The sequence below is a fragment of the Pygoscelis adeliae genome, unplaced genomic scaffold, assembly GCF_000699105.1.
Source record: "Pygoscelis adeliae isolate BGI_AS28 unplaced genomic scaffold, ASM69910v1 Scaffold141, whole genome shotgun sequence".
In the NCBI taxonomy this organism is placed as follows: Eukaryota; Metazoa; Chordata; class Aves; order Sphenisciformes; family Spheniscidae; genus Pygoscelis; species Pygoscelis adeliae.
The window spans coordinates 1107594-1125662 of NW_008824231.1; positions in this window are offsets into that span (position 1 = coordinate 1107594).

Sequence of the window (18069 nt, forward strand, 5' to 3'; positions counted from 1 at the left end):
GAGATCCCTGTACTCTTCTTGAGTCGCCTGCCCCTTCTTCCACAAGTGGTAAACTCTCCTTTTTTTCCTGAGTCCCAGCAAAACCTCCCCATTCAGCCACGCCGGTTGTCTTCCCTGCCCGTTCTTCTTGCAGCACATGGGGACAGCCTGCTCCTGTGCCTTTAAGACTTCCTTCTTGAAGAACGTCCAGCCTTCCTGGACCCCTTTGCCCTTCAGGATGGTCTCCCAAGGGACTCTCTCAACCAGTGTCCTGAACAAGCCAAGTCTGCCCTCCGGAAGTCCATGTTTGCAGTTTTGCTGCCCCCCCTCCTTACTTCACCAAGAAGTGAAGATGATGCAGAATATACCAAAACTTCTGTTTAACCAGGATACATCTACTGAGAAAAAAGAATAATATATCTATGCTTCAACTTACTGCTTTAATTTCTCAGGGGCAACATTTCTGTTCCTCACAGAGGCTTTTATGAAAACATCGCCCTATTTTCTGCATCTTAAACTGAAATGCTGTGAGACTGGTGCCGTATTATGGAGTGACACACATGCTTTGGGGTTACAGGTATGCACTGCAACCAGGCAATGCAACAGCTATTTTGGGCACTTCTAAGTTGCTATTTTCTATCCAGACAATTAAAATCACTCCCAGTATGATTCACTGTTTTAACTGGTATTGCCCAGAAATGCAAGATATGAAAAACATTCCAAATATTAGCAAAATCCCTTTTTTTAAATTCTTTAGTAGTCTTGGTAACAGTACTCAAGTGTTATTTGGATTCAAAATTTCTCCTTACAGCAGATCTGCACTTACAAGATACTGGACTATATGACTTCTTAGTAGTAATTAAATCCTCACTAGAGTGGAAGCTGGAACCTGTGTCCCCTGCATCTCAGAGTAGCCAAAGTGTGGTTTCTCTCTCTTATGTAGAGACACTTCCATTCTCTCCCTCAAGTACTGATGAAAAAAAAATCAGATGTTCTTTGATTCTTCTTGATGAGCAATGTGTATATACTCCTCTTTAGAAATCATGAGAAATACTGAAGATGAGAATAAAGTTTCCTGTAAATTCCTAAACTTTCAGTTCTGTGGTAACTGAAATAATAGTGTCATTCCTCAACACCCAGCTTTCTTGTTTCCATCCTTGATATATTTCCAGGTCAGTAAATACACTGTGGAAAAGGAATGAATTGCTGGAAACCTGGGAACACAGAGGTGGGCAGGAAGGAATTGTGACCATGTTCAAAGAGCTGCACTGAAGTTACATTGATAATATTATTTTTAGCATCTGATAATTCTGTGTGCTGTACTTTTAAATAATGTTCTCTTAAATAATGTTGTCTTAAATAATGTTTTTAAAAATATAACTGTCTGCAGAAGGAGAAGGTGCAGCAAATTGTACACTGCACTCGTCACTTGCACCAAATATTATTAGTGTAGCTTTACCACTGTCCTCAATGTTACTGAAGCATTCAAACTGTATGACTAGCACAAACATTCCTCCTGGGGCAATCTTCTCAGTCTGAGGTACTGATGGAGGAAACACAGCTCTTCTCACCCTGGTATTCTTCACCTAACAGACAAAGTGTCTGAGCGGAAATGTTCAGGCAGCATGTGAATATGGGGGAAGGAGGTAATTCTCCATTGCTTCTGCTCATGTCCCTTTACGAGTGCTTTTGTACTGCAGGTGTTAGTGGTGGAGGGCTTTGCTAATCCTTCTGAAAGTGGACTAGAGAGATCTTCAGACAAACCATTTGTGATCAGCTGTCATTCTGGCATACTGACAAAATTTTTCCAAATGGCAGTTGGAAAACGGGTGATGACAATTCTCTTTTAAAAGCAGCATAATGCAGCAAAATTTAAAAGTTTTTACAGGACCAGGAAAACAATGTTTTCTGATCCCTCTACTTCCTTTTTTGCATATTTTTCAAAGGCCTGTTAAGCCCAACAGGAGATAGAATAATTTTCTAAAGAAAAGCTACATGATACTGTGAAATGATAGAACTTCCAAAGCAGCCTGAAAGGAGGGATCCCTAGCAGGTCTTCATCCTAAAATATTCCTTTGACTCTGTATGCAACACCTACTCAGAAAAGTATGTACCTGACATATCATGGGCCAAAACAGATGCCCAATGATCTGGCAGTCCTGGGTATTAATAAGTTAAGGATATATTAAGAAAGTTGAAGAAGTTGCATATAAGACCATGTATGTTGCTGAAATACGCATATCAGCAGACTTTATTAAAATAAAGCAAACAAAAAAAGGATTCCATTTTAGTTGGTTCTACAAAATGATAGACACTTTTTGTTAAAGGTGGATCAAGTTTTAGTGTCACTCATTATTACACTTGCTTTTGAATTTCTTTCTTTCCTGGTTTGTTTTCAGTTTGTGCTTGTTGTATGCACTCGAGGTGATGACTCTGAAAGATCTTCTGATTAATCTTTGTTACCATGGAGACAAACAGTTTAACCTGTTCAGTATATTCAGAAAAAAATTTAATTATTTGGATGTATAAATAATCAGTCTGCTTTTAAAAAAAACCCACATTGCTTTCTTCAACTAAAAGCTAGAAACACTCCTTTTCAGCTTAAGCACTGAAAAAGTAATTAACCTCAGTGTTAATATTTATTTTACAAGTAGGTTCTGTAATAGAACCATTCACTTAACACAGGAGAAATAAGGAATGAATATCTATTTTAATATCCCTATAATCTGTCCAAATATAAACTTTTCTTTAAAATAATAGAAAAGAAAAACCCCACTAATTCATAACAAAAAAATGTGTTCCAATGATTAAATCTGTGTATAACAGATTTTAACATTATTAACAAAAGTGGCTGCAATTTGCAGCAAATATTTTGCATATTTAGAAACAGACATACATATATATATTTCTACATCTATACACAGAGGCATTACATTATATCTGAAAAACATGTTTGAGTTAACTTAAAAGTCAAGAGACTGAGGAGACTTTTCTTTTGCCAGGTAAATTCAGGCAGATACACATACCCTGATAGATGTACATTGATGCTAGTATGCTGCATGCTGGAGCAGCTTTCTATACATGTACAATTGAGTTTACACTGCAAAAGAGATCAATTTCTGGTCTCATATTTTTAGATTTGTATTTTCTGAAGTAGATTTATTTATTTAATTATCAGGCAAGATAGAACAAGCTTTTCCTTTTGCTAGAAAATAGTCTCTGTTCTATGACCAAAAAAAACCATTTCTCTTCTACATAGTTTAAAATATCCCAACTGTATGCCGCATTAATCAATATTCCCAAATATTTTTTAGCAATCAGAAATTTTTTAGTTGTGTATCTCTTTAATTCGGACTGGTAAATGCTGAACCTAGCAGACGGTATGGAACCAGGAACTCTCATTCAACAAAAATTAGATTCAGACCTTGCGCATCTTTGGGTTCAGTGATTCAAACACTTTCAGTTGTGAACTGGACCCTGCCCTTTCTTTTCTTCTTAAAATGCAGCACTTCCAAAAGTTTTGGGAACAGTAAGTATGAGAGTTTGCAGTTTTATGATTCTTAAAGAGTATTTAATGAATAATTCACACTTTCTATGTGCATTCGTTAGTCGTGAATTTACACATTGATACATAGCTTGAAGAGAAGAATTATATTGCCTTAACGGCACGTTTATGCTAAGAAATTCCAAATAGTTTAAATTCAGCTGTGAGCTACAACATAGTTCTTTTAATTTGAGATATCAGGAAACCCATACTGAATTGAGAGTGAAAATTAAATGCCATAAAGTCAGTGTATGAGGAGCTTTATTAGAAGCCGTGTCAGGCCTCTGAGCAGGTCTGCTGGGAAATCTATTAAGGAGTCACTTGAGAACCTGAATACTTAGCCAGCTAGTAAAAGTATTTTGTCTTTTCTTATGGCAAACCCACCTCCTGAGTGTATGCCACATATTAGATGTTCAGTACCAGAATTTGTACTTCTAAGACATCAGGAACATTTATTATAGAGAGTTAGAGAACCATAGGGCTTCCTTGCCTCCTTAGTAGACCTGCTGGCTCAGCTCTTCCTGAAACATGATTAACTGAATTGCCATGTAGAATTATCTGCTTGGCAGTGATTGGGGCCTTAATGAGAAAGGTGTGATGACTGCCTGCAGTGCATTTGTGTGTAATTAGAAGTGAGAGGGTGGGAGAGCGAGCTATCTGTGGCATATTTGTGGCATTATTATGACAATATGGTGGTCAAAACTGTCCTGGTTTCGGCAGGGGTAGAGTTAATTTCCTTCCTAGTAGCTGGTACAGTGCTGTGTTTTGGATTTAGGATGGGAACAAAACTGATAAGGCACTGATGTTTTAGTTGTTGCTAGGTAGTGCTTACACTAGTCAAGGACTTTTCAGTTTCTCGTGCTCTACCAACTGAGAAGGCTGGAGGTGCACAAGAAGCTGGGAGGGGACACAGCCAGGACAGCTGACCCCAACTGGCCAAAGGGATATCCCATACCATGGGACGTCATGCTCAGTATATAAAGCTGGGGGAAGAAGAAGGAAGGGGGGGGATGTTTGGAGTGATGGTGTTTGTCTTCCCAAGTAACTGTTATGTGTGATGGAGCCCTGCTTTCCTGGAGATGGCTGAACACCTGCCTGCTGATGGGAAGTAGTGAATGAATTCCTTGTTTTGCTTTGCTTGCGTGTGCGGCTTTTGCTTTACCTATTAAACTGTCTTTATCTCAACACATGAGTTTTCTCACTTTCACCCTTCCAATTCTCTCCCCCATCCCACTGCGGGGGGAGTGAGCGAGCTGCTGCATGGTGCTCAGTTGCCAACTGAGGTTAAACCATGACAAAAACTAACAAAACCACTACACATCTCAACAAGCTTATAAGAACTAGATGCTACTTGAAGTGGGTCGTATCCCTAAATCCAATTCTTAAGGAGTCACCCATAGAAAATGTGCACTGACTGACATAGGAATTCAGCCTGAGAACAAAATAGGTTTAGCAAAACATTTTCTTTCACTGAAGGATGTTCTGGATGAGATAGTACAGTGTGGACTGTGCAGAAGGTCTGGGCCCTGGTGACCATAGCAATGTCATAGGACCTTAAAATAAATACATTGACAAAAGGTAGGAGAGAATGAAAGACCTCAGATTTAGGCTGTTAATATTTTTATGTTCTCTGGTTATTTTCATCATCTCCAGTTGCTTAATATTTGAAGTCTGTGTTCAGCATTGCCATGTCTAAGCAGATAAAACCAGAAAATAGAAGCAAAAAGAAAACAGAAAATTATTTTTCTATAGGTTTTGGATGCTGCTATAGAGCTGAAGGAAAAATATGTGTCTTTGCAGTTGAATTTATAGAATAAAATAAAACCTTTATGGCAAGGAAACAGTCTCCTCTGCCTTCTAAAAGCTGAATTCCTGGCTCCACTATGTCAGAGGAACCATTCCAATAGCTTCTGTTAGATCAAGATTTCCCCACAGCTTTTCAAAGTAGTTTTAATATTCAGTGGACCACTATGTCAATCCTACTCAGTTCTGTTTCATCTCCATGCACTTTTATGAAGACACTCAGCAGAAAAGAATGTGCATTCATCTTTTGCTGGCCATAGTTACCATGGAACCGTCAGTCACAAGAGCAGAGCCATCACAGTTCAGGAACCTAAAACATTTATCCTTGCCAACTGTGATTCAGTGAGTTTACCACTCCAGCTCTTGCCCATGGAAATACTTACATGGCTAACATGGAGGCAAGAAATAGTTAATTACCTTCCTGTTTCTGAAAACTAGAAAGGTTTTATGCCAAGTCCCTGATGAAGTACATCCTTTATTAAAGAATTTGAAAACTTCCCTATTTCTATTATGGTATTTTTGCTTCATCTGTCTAATTGATAGGTTCATTAAAAAGGAAAATAAAAGATACAAGAGGATGCAGAAAAAAAATTTACATGCAAAAGCAAACACAGTGTATAATGCTCTTGGAAGGTCCCAGTCTCTAAATCCTGGCTCCCCTCTCCCTCCAAGAAATGACTACAGAATAAGCACTTTCAATGAAGCTTTTCCACAACACTTCAGTTTTCAGCCAAAGATGGAAGGAATAATTCAGGATTGTATTTTCTTCCACCGGCGCTGCTAATGATGGTTCCCATGAAGTGGAAAGGCTTGGATCTGGACTGTTGTGACTTAGGTATCTCTTAGCCTCGACTGGGTGTTTTAATTACTAATTTTCTAATAGTTGCTGATTCATGTTCCCTTGGCTATTTAAGATGGAAATTGTAATATTTCATTGATGAATAGGAAATCTTTCAAAGTTACAGTTCTGGAAAGGCAAATGAATTGAATTCAGATGATAATCAGGGATGACGAGAAATTTCCAGTATTAACTCTGCTATCTTTTGGAAGGAAACTTTCCCACTTTTTGCTTCAAAACAGCAGGTTTCTTTTATAAAATGTTCTAATATTTAAGAGTTCAGTTAAAATAGTTATATAAATTCAAAAGTAAACAAAGATTTTGGATCAAATTGAGAAATCGGGGATTTCAAAAACAAAGGAAAAAGTCCATTTTGTCTCAAACCAAATTACTATCCCCTGCAAACTTTTCCTGTTTACCTGCCAAGTCCTGTGCCAAAATCACAGGACAGTGGGTTGGAGCACCTTTTTGCTGTTTCCTATTGCTCCAAAAATATTGGTTGATTTCAGTGAAATCATACTCCAGACCCTTATTCCTGTTTTGGTAGACACCACACTTATTTAAGGCTATGAAGAAAAGGAGTAGAATTATTAGAGAAGGCTTTTACTATCTCCATCAGCATAAAAATTTGCAGAGTAAGTAAATAACTTTTATATATATAAGACTTTCCTAGGGCAGCTGTGAAGCCTTCTGTTTCAGTAAGCAACAAAGAACTGTAAAATGGCATGATTTGGACATAAGAAGAATCATGAGATCTAGCCCCTTGCTCTGTTTTTACCTTTTGTATTCGTGGAAATTTTATGCTTTAAATGTTGCTAATTTGACTGAGGATTTTGTTTCATCTTTTCTTTCTTTTAGTTACCACCTTATGATACCAGTTTGCCTGAGTTTCCGGAAAATATTCTAAGTGTTTCTAAGGAAATAAACAGAAACAAAAAACAACACAGAACCTGAATTTGCTGCTTCAGTTACGCATAAATAGTGCTTATTCAGTGTAGACTCTTACGTGCATGATCCAGAGACTGTCATATTGATCAAAAAAACATGTTCATGGAATGATTGAAAAGCAGCTTCCCTAACCTACAATCAATATGCCATCTCTTCAGTCTCAGCAATGTTCCTACTCCCAGTACTACGTCCAACCAGCAAAGCCCTTTTTCCCTGCTCTCTGCATCATGTCCCATCTTGCAACTCTATAAAGTCCCTACATTTTGCTATTATTTCTTCCCGTAATTCTAATCTGAGATGCTTTTGCAAGTACAGAACATTATGGCTGTATTCTGGCCACATTAGCCAAGTGATTGGAAATCACTTGGACAGACACCATTTTTAAAAAGAAGTTGCTGAGTCGGAAGCAGCAGGGGTGGACAAATCTCTCTCATTCAGTGTGATGGCTGAAAGGCATGATGAAAACTGTAATTTTGCAACAAGAACGTTTCTGACAAGTTGAATTATCTATCAAAAAATATTCCCCAGGTTACAACTCATATTCTCTTTACAGTTATTTGTGGATACAGGTGCGGAATGTGACAGACAGCAAAAAGGAAGGGTGGGGGTGTGAAGAGGGTGTAATCAGTCAAGGGTGTGGAATGACGTATTGAAAATGTAGAAGAACAGAAGGCATGTATGGAGGAGGGGAGAGAGAGGTAATCTACTGTTACACAAGGAAACCTAGAAACAAATTAAAGTGACATTCCAGCTGCATGCTTCACAGCTCACATTTAATCATTACTGCTTAAATATCAAACACTGAAACACATCTGGTGAAACTTATATTCTGATGCTTTTAGAAAACATACAAAACCCCACAAAACAATGAAAACCCAATGTGAAAGCAGATGAGGGACTCTCCACAGTTAACTTGATTTTCAGGAAATAATAAGGACTTGATCTTGCCCATCACTCGATGTCATATATACTCACTGATAGCCAAGACTTGGTTAATGAAGGCTCAGGATCACAAAATTATGTTTTGAAAAGTACTATGGAGCTCAGAAAATGGGTCAGGTTAAAGGGGAGTATTTTTGCAAAACATCACTGTGTAAGAAGCAGAATGTCATTCACTCTGGTGTCATAATTCAAGTAATCATAAATTGTATCCCCTAAGAGAGAGGAGGGATGGATTAGCATTTTGTATTGTCTCTCCACTATAAGCATACTAAGCAGCACTTGCCCATGTGGGATCTCACTTTGCCAAGCTAGAAGAAAAGATGTCCTTCCTCCGTGATTTCATCAGCACTTTAAGGCTCAGTAAACACACCTCCACAGGGGTACCTGCACAAGTGAGAAGCTCCATAGGAAGAGTTTCAGCTCATATTAGTGCCATTCCTTCTAGATCCAGGCTACCAGGCAGAATGGGAACAAAGAAGTTATCAGTAATGCTAATAATGCAGCTGGTCACACTTTTTCAACAGAATCATTAGTTGGCGTGTGTGTTTTGTCAAAATCTCTAACCAGAAAATCTATTAAATGCTTTCACTTTTGAAGGACAAAGAATTTAATTTTGACTTAGTCATTTCATAGAGGAACCATCTGCCTTAATTTAGGCATTTAAAAGTTAGGGGTTCAAATAAAAAAAAGATACCTCAAGTGCAATTCATCTCATCATAAGAGAAGCATCTAAGATAGTCTAAACAACTCAAAATGCATGTTTCTCTCCATGAACTGTAAGTGTAGTCAAAGACGGCTAGTTCAGACCACATGTCTAAAGCTTCAGTTAAATTTTGCCCTTTCTTATTAGTAATAGGGCACGTAAGATGATTTAAATACACCAGATGCCACTTTGCATAGTGTATTTCAATCAGTAATATCAAAGCAATAGTGTCATTATAACAATGGTGATCATTGATGAGACTGTTTCCTATGTCCTTAAATGATACTTCACCAAACTGCAGTTTCAGATAAAAGACTGATTTTTTTTTGTTCTGTAGGAATTTTCTCAATGCCAGAATATCCCAGAGTGCAGAATTTTCCAGATTTCAACATTAAAAGTGCAAGTCTAGCCACTGTCTTTCAGCAAGCAAGTCTGTAGCAGAATCTCAGGATACCCACTTTTTTTCCCACTTTGTATTAATCTACTGTCCTTCTGAATTCCTTTCTCTTACAAATTCAAAAAGATTAATTTCTCTTGGTTTTCTTGAATTTACTGCCCCTTTAGTTAATTAGGAATAGGGTGATGCAACCAAGTTCTTAATATATCCTGAGAAAGAGGAAAAATTATCCTACCTAAGCTAAGGATGAGTGCTAAATTAGCAGTAAAAGAAAAAGAAAACCCACCGCATTGGAGAAATCCATTCCCCTATTAGATGTTTACTGGCATGCTATTAATGTTTAGTAGTTTCCTAACTAATTAATTTATTTAATAGGAAGGTGGAAATAATAAGCTTGTTTATGAGTACAGAGTACAGAACAGACTGTATTAACATTAACCAAAAAATATTAGATTTGGAGCTTTATTATAGAAAGCACAGTTTCGATTATTATTAAGAACTTATTTTTATATACTCCAGGCTGTTGAATCCTGGTTGACTCCTACGTAACCAACAAGTGATTGGAAATAAACCATACAGGTGATATCATGTGGGGAGGGAGGGCCCAAAAGGAATCTTAGATACTATTTCACTACTTGTACTTCGACTAACCTGAGGGCTCTTCTTATATCAACTCTAAGGCTGATAATGATACTCTGTGCCTGGAGTAATAAAGAAGAGAGGTGAGGGAGCTACTTTTTCATTCTTTTTATTCTCCAGAGTAATCACAGATGCAGTACAACAAAGGCGAGTGGATTGGAAAGCCATCCATCTCTGGGACTCAGATTAATGGCCTTACACATATAACACAAAGGCTGTGTTCTTCTATTAGTCACCTACCTGTTACATTTTGAGGAGGAAAAGGAAGCTCAAAAAAAGGCAAGAGAAACACCAGGGCTGCTTCTGAGCTGACCCTCTCTGAGAAATTTATTTTGAATGCTAATTGCTAAAGAGAGTAGCAATAACAGAGCTGCACAGAGCTGCTCCAATGAGAGGCCATTCATGAGCTTTAAAAGGGCAATTGCTATTTTTCCAAGAGAAGAAACGTTCCAGCTTTCACAGCACACAAGAAACTCCGACAATGCCAGATAACAAATAGTGGAAAAAATAAGTGATATCCAGCTTTGCTGATGTTATAGCTAAGACTCCTCTTTAAGTGAGGTAGGGCCCAGATTTCACTTACAGTAGATTTCACTTCTGCCTTAAAAGTTTCATATTATAGTTATAGTAGAGTTAATTATTGGATTCATTTTTATTGTTTCAAGAGTATAATATTTAGAAGAAGACTAAATCTAAAGGCATGAAGGGTATTTATGCTGCCAACAAGTCTGTAAGGACCTGCTGCTCAGCCCAGAACTCCTCATTCTTTTGCTAAGTGACTCCAAGAAAAACTTTCAGAGTGCAATAACTATGCAGCAAAGTCTTACTTATGGCAATCCTGCAATGTAATAGGAAAATGTGGGGAAAGAATAGCTGATATCATGAAGCAGAACTGCAAAGTAAGATGAGACCTGATAATTTCATACATTTGCTCTTTAGTATGAACTGAAGAAACAGATTATTACACTGAAAATCAGAGTTTTGCCTTCCCATAGATAAATCTGACACATTCTTTGCAGAAACACATCAGTACTGCTGCCTGGGGGAGCCACCATGGATGAAGTAGAAAAATGGAAGTGTCTGTGTTTTGTCAAGAAATGCATAGAAAAAATTTTAAGATTGGCTCAGAAGTTATAAGTTTTCTTAAAAAATAAGAAGTATAAAGTTATCTCCATTTGCCTTCTGCTTTTTAAGCTTGGTTCTAGTTTTATGCAATTTATTATTTTTTTAAAAGGAAGCTGAAAATCCCATGCAATCATGTTTCCCAGATACTGGGCTTTAAGAAATACATAGAGGGTGTTATCATTCATATTTATAAGGTGAGGAAGTACCACTGTGACAAGGTAGTCTGACCTCCTATACAGCAGAGACCGCTAGGAATTCTTTGACTGAATTCAGTGTTTAAATTACGAACAGGCTTAATTCAAACTTGTCAGAGCACACATCACAGGCACTGAAGTATTGTTGCAAAGATTAGTTACACTTTGTTTTAAAAATGAGAGTCTAATTACTGTTTCCTATGGTTTTCTTTCCATTTTCAGCCACTGGATCTTGTTATAGCCATGCCTGCTGCAGTAAGGGCTGCCACTGCCCCCACCATCACTTACCTCCCTGGAGTAACGGTTGCTTGTGTGCAGCCTCTGGGTAGGAGAAACTACCAGAAATCCTCTACAAAAGGAGCTGGAGGGGATGCCGGAACATGGAGAGGGGGGAAATATGCATCCATGGGTCTCTCAGAGCCACTGCTTCGGAGGTGGAGCCCCCTTGGAGAAGTACAGCTTTCACTCTTCGTTCCTGCATTCAGAATTTTCCATCCCCGTGTAAAAAGCCTTTACTTATGCCCTACTTACTAAAAGAACCACATAGCTCTCCATCTCATTCATTATTTATAATTTCTTCAGACTTTCCGTTTCCTCCATATGGATTAGTAATAAGTTTATGGGTTTTTATTTATTTATATAGGACATGGCTAAAAACATTGGGCTGTGAAAGGGACAAGAACCAAGCCCTGCATAACCCCTCTGGACTACTGTGTGACACCTATAGCCAGAAGATATCCCATCCGTTTACTGTGGGCTATTTACTGCACTTAAAAAAGTGGTTCTGTAATATCAAGTAAAATTCAAAGGAAAATTTGTGTACAGTTTATTAGATGAAGACTACTATTTGTACCAATTTGAATAGCATTTTAATCTAAACAGGTATCAAGTTAGTTAGAGGAAATCTATTTTCCATAATTGCATATTGCTTGCCATTAGTTATAATGTCTTTCTTTATTTCCTTATTAGTCAAGCCTCATACCAGCTGTTTCATTGTTTTGCCTAGGCTAAATTTGAGACAGATAGGCCTGTAATTCCCTCTGTCTTCCCCCTTCCCCTTTTTTTAGAATTGGCACCGCTTTAGCTTTCTACCACTTGGCTTCTCCGCAACTTCAAGATTTATTGAAAAATAACTTACTTTAAAAAGAAAAGCTGCTAGGAGCAAAATTAGAATATATGCAGTTGTTACTTAATTCTTGAAACTGTATTTAGTTCTTTCAGATTGAGAACTGAATTATACATAGTTTAATCTGCACACAGAAAGTGTCTTTATACATTCTTATAAAACAAGTAAATATACTTTTTAAAAATCTTTTAATAATGACACATATACATAGATCAATATACCTACAAATAACCTGTTTTTGCACATTATGGCTTTTACTTGTATTTTGTCTGCTACAGTATTTCTGAAAAAGGTGAACTGATGAAAAAACAGAAAGTATCAGTACTGTTGCTTTATAAAGTGAAAAGAAAGCTAATTTTGTAAAGGTTAGAAATGTTTTGTAAGGTTTAGAAATGTAAAACTTGGACATGTAAATACAGATTCATCCAACCAAATGCAGCATATTGAGATTTGTTTATAATGTTTCTCAAAATTTCAGTTTTTTCATACTAGGGTCTGAAATGAGGAAAAAAGACTGAACTGATGAAGACACATTTTATTCCATTCTCTTAACTTTTTATTATTGTTTATTTTCACATTTCCAATAAGTATGAGAATAACACCATTTTCAGAAGTCTTGCTACTTGTATATATTATCATACTTAACTGTTGGACATAAGTTTCCTAATGTACTGTAGTTTCCACTATATTTGTTGCTATATACTACCTACATAGCTTTTTTTTTATTTTATTGTTTTGAACCTTCAACCATCGCAATAGGTAAAGACAGCTAGAGCTAGATAGATTACTAGAGGCATTTTTACATATATATATATGAAAATACTGTATATGTATTCAAATATAGGGAGACCAAGGGAAATACACATCATGTTATTTGTGTATCCCTTAAATAGCAACATTAATAATATGTAATAATTCCTTGTCAGCTTAGCCCTGTGAGATGAGGGACCAGGAACATCTGATCACAGACAAAGTTTTGGAAAATGAGGTTCTCCAAAAACAATGGAGGGGGCACAGCTTGGAGGATGCCATGGGGGACCATCACACAGCAGTGGCTGCAGTTGAAGAAGCAGGGTTTGACAGGCAGGTATGGGAAAGGATGAGCAATTTACATCTGATTCATTCAAGGGTGCAGCAGAGACGAGCTACCTGCAGAGCATTCAGAGTTATTAAAATTAGGATTTGTCCTTGGTTAACCCAAGCTTGCTTTTGTCTCCTTCCTAACTGACTGTTTTCTTATTATTGGCACCCTTGTGTTTTTTCTCCCATTCTTCTCCTTCTATGCATTTGGGACAAGACCTTTTTGAACTTCATCAACTTTTATGTTGTTTGGTCCCATGTTGCCCATTTTTTATATTTTATTTTAAGCCTTGTGACTTCTGGAGATTTATTTAAAACCCCAGGTCCTTGAAACAGTAGTTATATTTTTTAGTTGAGAAAAAATAAAAGACACTGCAAAGTTTCCAACCCTGTTTCAAGTCCAGTTGGGAAGGTTGATGAAAGTGCACTCTGAATGTGCAAAAACTGCAAGGCAGATAAAGAATACTGCAAATATTTTCTCATTCTTTTTAATCCAAACTTGTCAGTCTTATCTCTAATCATATTCATGACATTTGAACTTTTAGAGTTGAAACATTGGCAGTTTTCAGTGCGAGAGCCTGCACTTTTCAGAATTGTCTGCACAGCTGAAAACCTGGACTGATGCAGCTGTGTAGGGTTGATGATGGGGCAGGAAATTAAAGGAGTCTTAAATGACTCCTTTAGCGGTCAGCTCCTACCTTCACGTTACGGTAAATTCATTTTCCCCATGGCAGAGACTTACTTTCCCATGTGGCAAACTTATGAGACAGATGTCAAGATCCCTATCACGGAAAAGTTGTGATGTTGCACTTCATGCAAAAAGTGAGCACCTTTCCCTGTCTGAAAGCTGTGGTACATGATCCATCTTACATAAGCGGATCTCGTACGGAGAGTATGTCTCTATACTATGACTTGATGCAAAATGGCAAAAAGAACAAGAATGGGGTGGACAAGCATTTGTTACCCGACCTAAAACAAAAAAACATTGAATCTTCCATCCCCATTTAAAACACGAGTCTGTCTGTCCTGCTTGAATAACAATAAAAACTGTAGAGGAGGCCAAGCTCTACTCATATAAATCTTCCCCTGCTATTTATACACATAAATGGTTCACATTTCATGCATCCACCATGCACGGAAACTTCCTTATATGTATTGTCATCTCCTTTTCCTCCATCTGTAATTATACATACATATTTTCATGTATTCCATCCTTCCATGTATGCACACAGCTGGAGGCAGAAGGACTGGCTCTCTGGAGAAGCACTGCAAAGAACCTCAACTGCCAGTTTACCTAGCTTGTGAGCTGGCTGAATGGAAATGGTTGGGTGAATGTATCATCCACCTACCTCAGGTGTAAAGCTGAAACACTGGAGAATTTGCATAATCCTATCAGAAGACATTGGCCAGTCAATACAAGCTTTGTCTGCAGTGCATGTCAGCTGTCTCTTAGGAAAATAATTGTCTATCCATCCTTTAACTAGGAGAGGTAGTAACAGCAGTGATGATGTGGAGCACAGGTTTTGATGCAGGCTGTATAAACCTACCAGGGCTGATGTAGCAGATTCTAGGAACAGGAGGCTGAAAAGATTGCAAGAATCATAGAATGGTTTGGGTTGGAAGGGACCTTTAAAGGTCATCTAGTCCAAACCTCCTGCAATGAGCAGGGACATCTTCAACTAGATCAGGTTGCTCAGAGCCCCATCCAACCTCACCTTGAATGTTTGCAGGGACAGGGCATCCATCACCTCTCTGGGCAACCTGCACCAGTGTTTCACCACCCTCAGCATAAAAAATTTCTTCCTTATATCTAGTCTAAATGTATCCTCTTTTAGTTTAAAACCATTACCTCTTGTCCTATTGCAACAGGCCCTGCTAAAAAGTTTGCCGCCATCTTTCTTAAATGTTCCTTTTAAGTACTGTCCCCAAAGCCTTCTCTTCTCTAGGCTGAACAACCCCAACTCTCTCAGCCTTTCTTCATAGGAGAGGTGTTCCATCCCCCGATCATTTTTGTGGCCCTCCTCTGGACCCGCTCCAACAGGTCCGTGTCTTTCCTGTGCTGAGGGCTCCAGAGCTGGACGCAGTACTCCAGGTGGCGTCTCATGAGAGCAGAGGAGAAGGGCAGAATCACCTCCCTCGACCTGCTGGCCACGCTTCTTTTGAGGCAGCCCAGGATACGTGGGCTGCGAGCGCACGTTGCCGGCTCATGTCCAGCTTTTCATCCACCAGTACCGCCAAGTCCTTCTCGGCAGGGCTGTTCTCAATCTCTTCATCCCCCCAGTCTGTAAATGAGGCAAAAGATGCCTCATACACCAAAATATCTCCACTGTCCGTAATCACAACCATTGTCACCCATGCAAGGTATGATACAGCTAGGATTGGTGTTCATGCTACAATCATACATCCATTTTGCAGAGCAGGCAAATCCTTGGTTCCCTGAGGTTATTCCATTCATTAGCTCATTGAGAGACTGTCATCAAGCTTATTAATCAGTCCAGCTGCTGCAATAGTTTGGGTTCTGGGAAAGCGGACACTTATCTCTGCAGAAATGAGAGACGAGAGCACAAGACTCTCAAGCTTATTTCACAGAGCTGACAAACCACAATCCTTAAAATGGAGGGTTTGTCAGAAAATAAAATGGTAGCAATTATTGTCAGTAGCCAACGGTGGTGGAGCGTGACATGAATGAATCTGCACATGCAGGGCTTCCAGTACTGCACAGCTAAGAAAAAATCATTTAAATGCTTGGGTTAAACCCCAGATGCAAGATCAACAAAACATTTCCAACCAGCAATTTGCATTTTCCCTCACTTTTTCTGCTGACAAGGAACCATTTATTAACAATGTAAGATGAGCTATGAATGATGGAGCAATTATGCTAAATAAAATGAGTTCAGCATTTGACAGAATGGATTTGGGGCACTAATCATTGAATTTGACTGTAGTCAAGAGGACAAAACATGTTTTTTCTCTTAATCATTTGTGTGTGCACACAAGTATGAAAAATGGATTCTTCCATCCAACTGGGAAGCTATAAATTCACCCTTTTAATCCTCTCAGCAAGAACATGTGTACGTCTCCAAATATAACTTGTTGTGATCAGTGGATTGGCATATCACTGCAAGGAAAAAAAAAAGCCACTGAAGTCAAGCCACATTAGGAATACGGGTGAGGACTAGCAGGCCATTTGAATTCCAATTTGTTAAACATGCATTACTGGATAGGTTTAGGGACCCTCAAAATGTGAAACATTGGAGCAGAAGTGAAGTAATGCCTCTTATTTAGATAATTTATTATTATTTGAGAAGCCTGAGGGAGCTGGTGAACTGTCATAGCAAATGGAAACTGTCTTTGCTAATATAAATTAATTATGACTCCAAGGAAGCACTAATGGGAACAAGCAGAAATATCTAACGTCACCATGTAAGACAACAGAATAATGACATCCAAAGATCCAGCTTCACTTCAAGTGACAGCATGGACTAATCAGACTAGAGAGGCCAACAGAGCTCAATTTGTCTCAGCTTTCCTTTTCTCTTAGATCTTGCAGACAGCTGACTTCACACATCAGATACTTGCCAATTGTGCATGGTAGCCATGGTCTAATTTAAGATAACAAGTTTTAGAAGATCTTTCAAACTGTAATGCATATATAGTGTACATGTACGGATGTGTGTGTACAGGTATAATACTATCCTCAGGAGGCCAGGCTACTTGGGTATCATCTATTATCTCTTGCTTAGAGGAATTTTTTGTAACATGCATACACAGACAGAGGTGTGTGTTTTGCTGTACGCATTTCTCTTCATCCTTGCAAGAAGGTAGTCCCTTAACCGTATCCCACCCATTCCATTTCAAAATAGTGTATTTATTACAGTCCCAGCCACACTTTGAAGGCACTACAGCAGACTAAAAAAAAATGCACGAAGCCTATAGCACTTTAAAATTTACATGACTTTGGGGTAATTGTTTCAAACTTGCCTGCAAGAATACATCAGTGTTCCTGCACATAGACTAGCAGTTCCTGGCTAGCTAAGGACATGCCTGCAGCATGTGGTGGACCGTGTTTCCAAGAGTCTTGACCTTGTAGGGCAGAGCAGAGCTGCAAAGAAATCCCAGCCCAGGTTCTGAAGGCAGTATACCTCCATTAGCACATCTCTGCTCTTGACCTAATGTACTCCTCAGCAGAGCTAATCATCTTGGCTATTATGTCAGTACCACCAGTCCTGGAGCCACTGGTCCCACTGTGCATCTTGGACAAGTTCACTCTGTTGCTATTCTCAGAGTATAAATATTCTCTTTAACAAGTCCTCCGTACGTATTTCTGCTGAAAGCAGGAATAATTCTAGAAATGTTAAACTGTAGTCCACCTCCTTTTCAGACACAAGACAGCCTATGGAGAAAAATTTGAAGATAATTCTAAACTCTATGTGCTTGTATTTCGGGCTATTTTGTGGGATGAAACAGATAACAAAGTCTTTTTGGAGCAGCTCTAGAAGATGGTTAGACTTTTAAGATACTTTTCAGCTACGCTTTATCTCCCTACACAGTTCTGAGCTACAGCTTCCAGGAGTTTTTGTGGGCAACAATACAGGTCATTTTTCCTGGCCTTGTGCTAAAGGAACTGTGTATTTCCATGTTCTGTTTTCTATATTCTAATTAGAAATGCAGAGAGAAGGAACCAAGATGTGTCAAGTGTTCCTTCAGCCTCTACTGTTAGCACAGAAGAGTGTGCACACTCTTAATGTGTG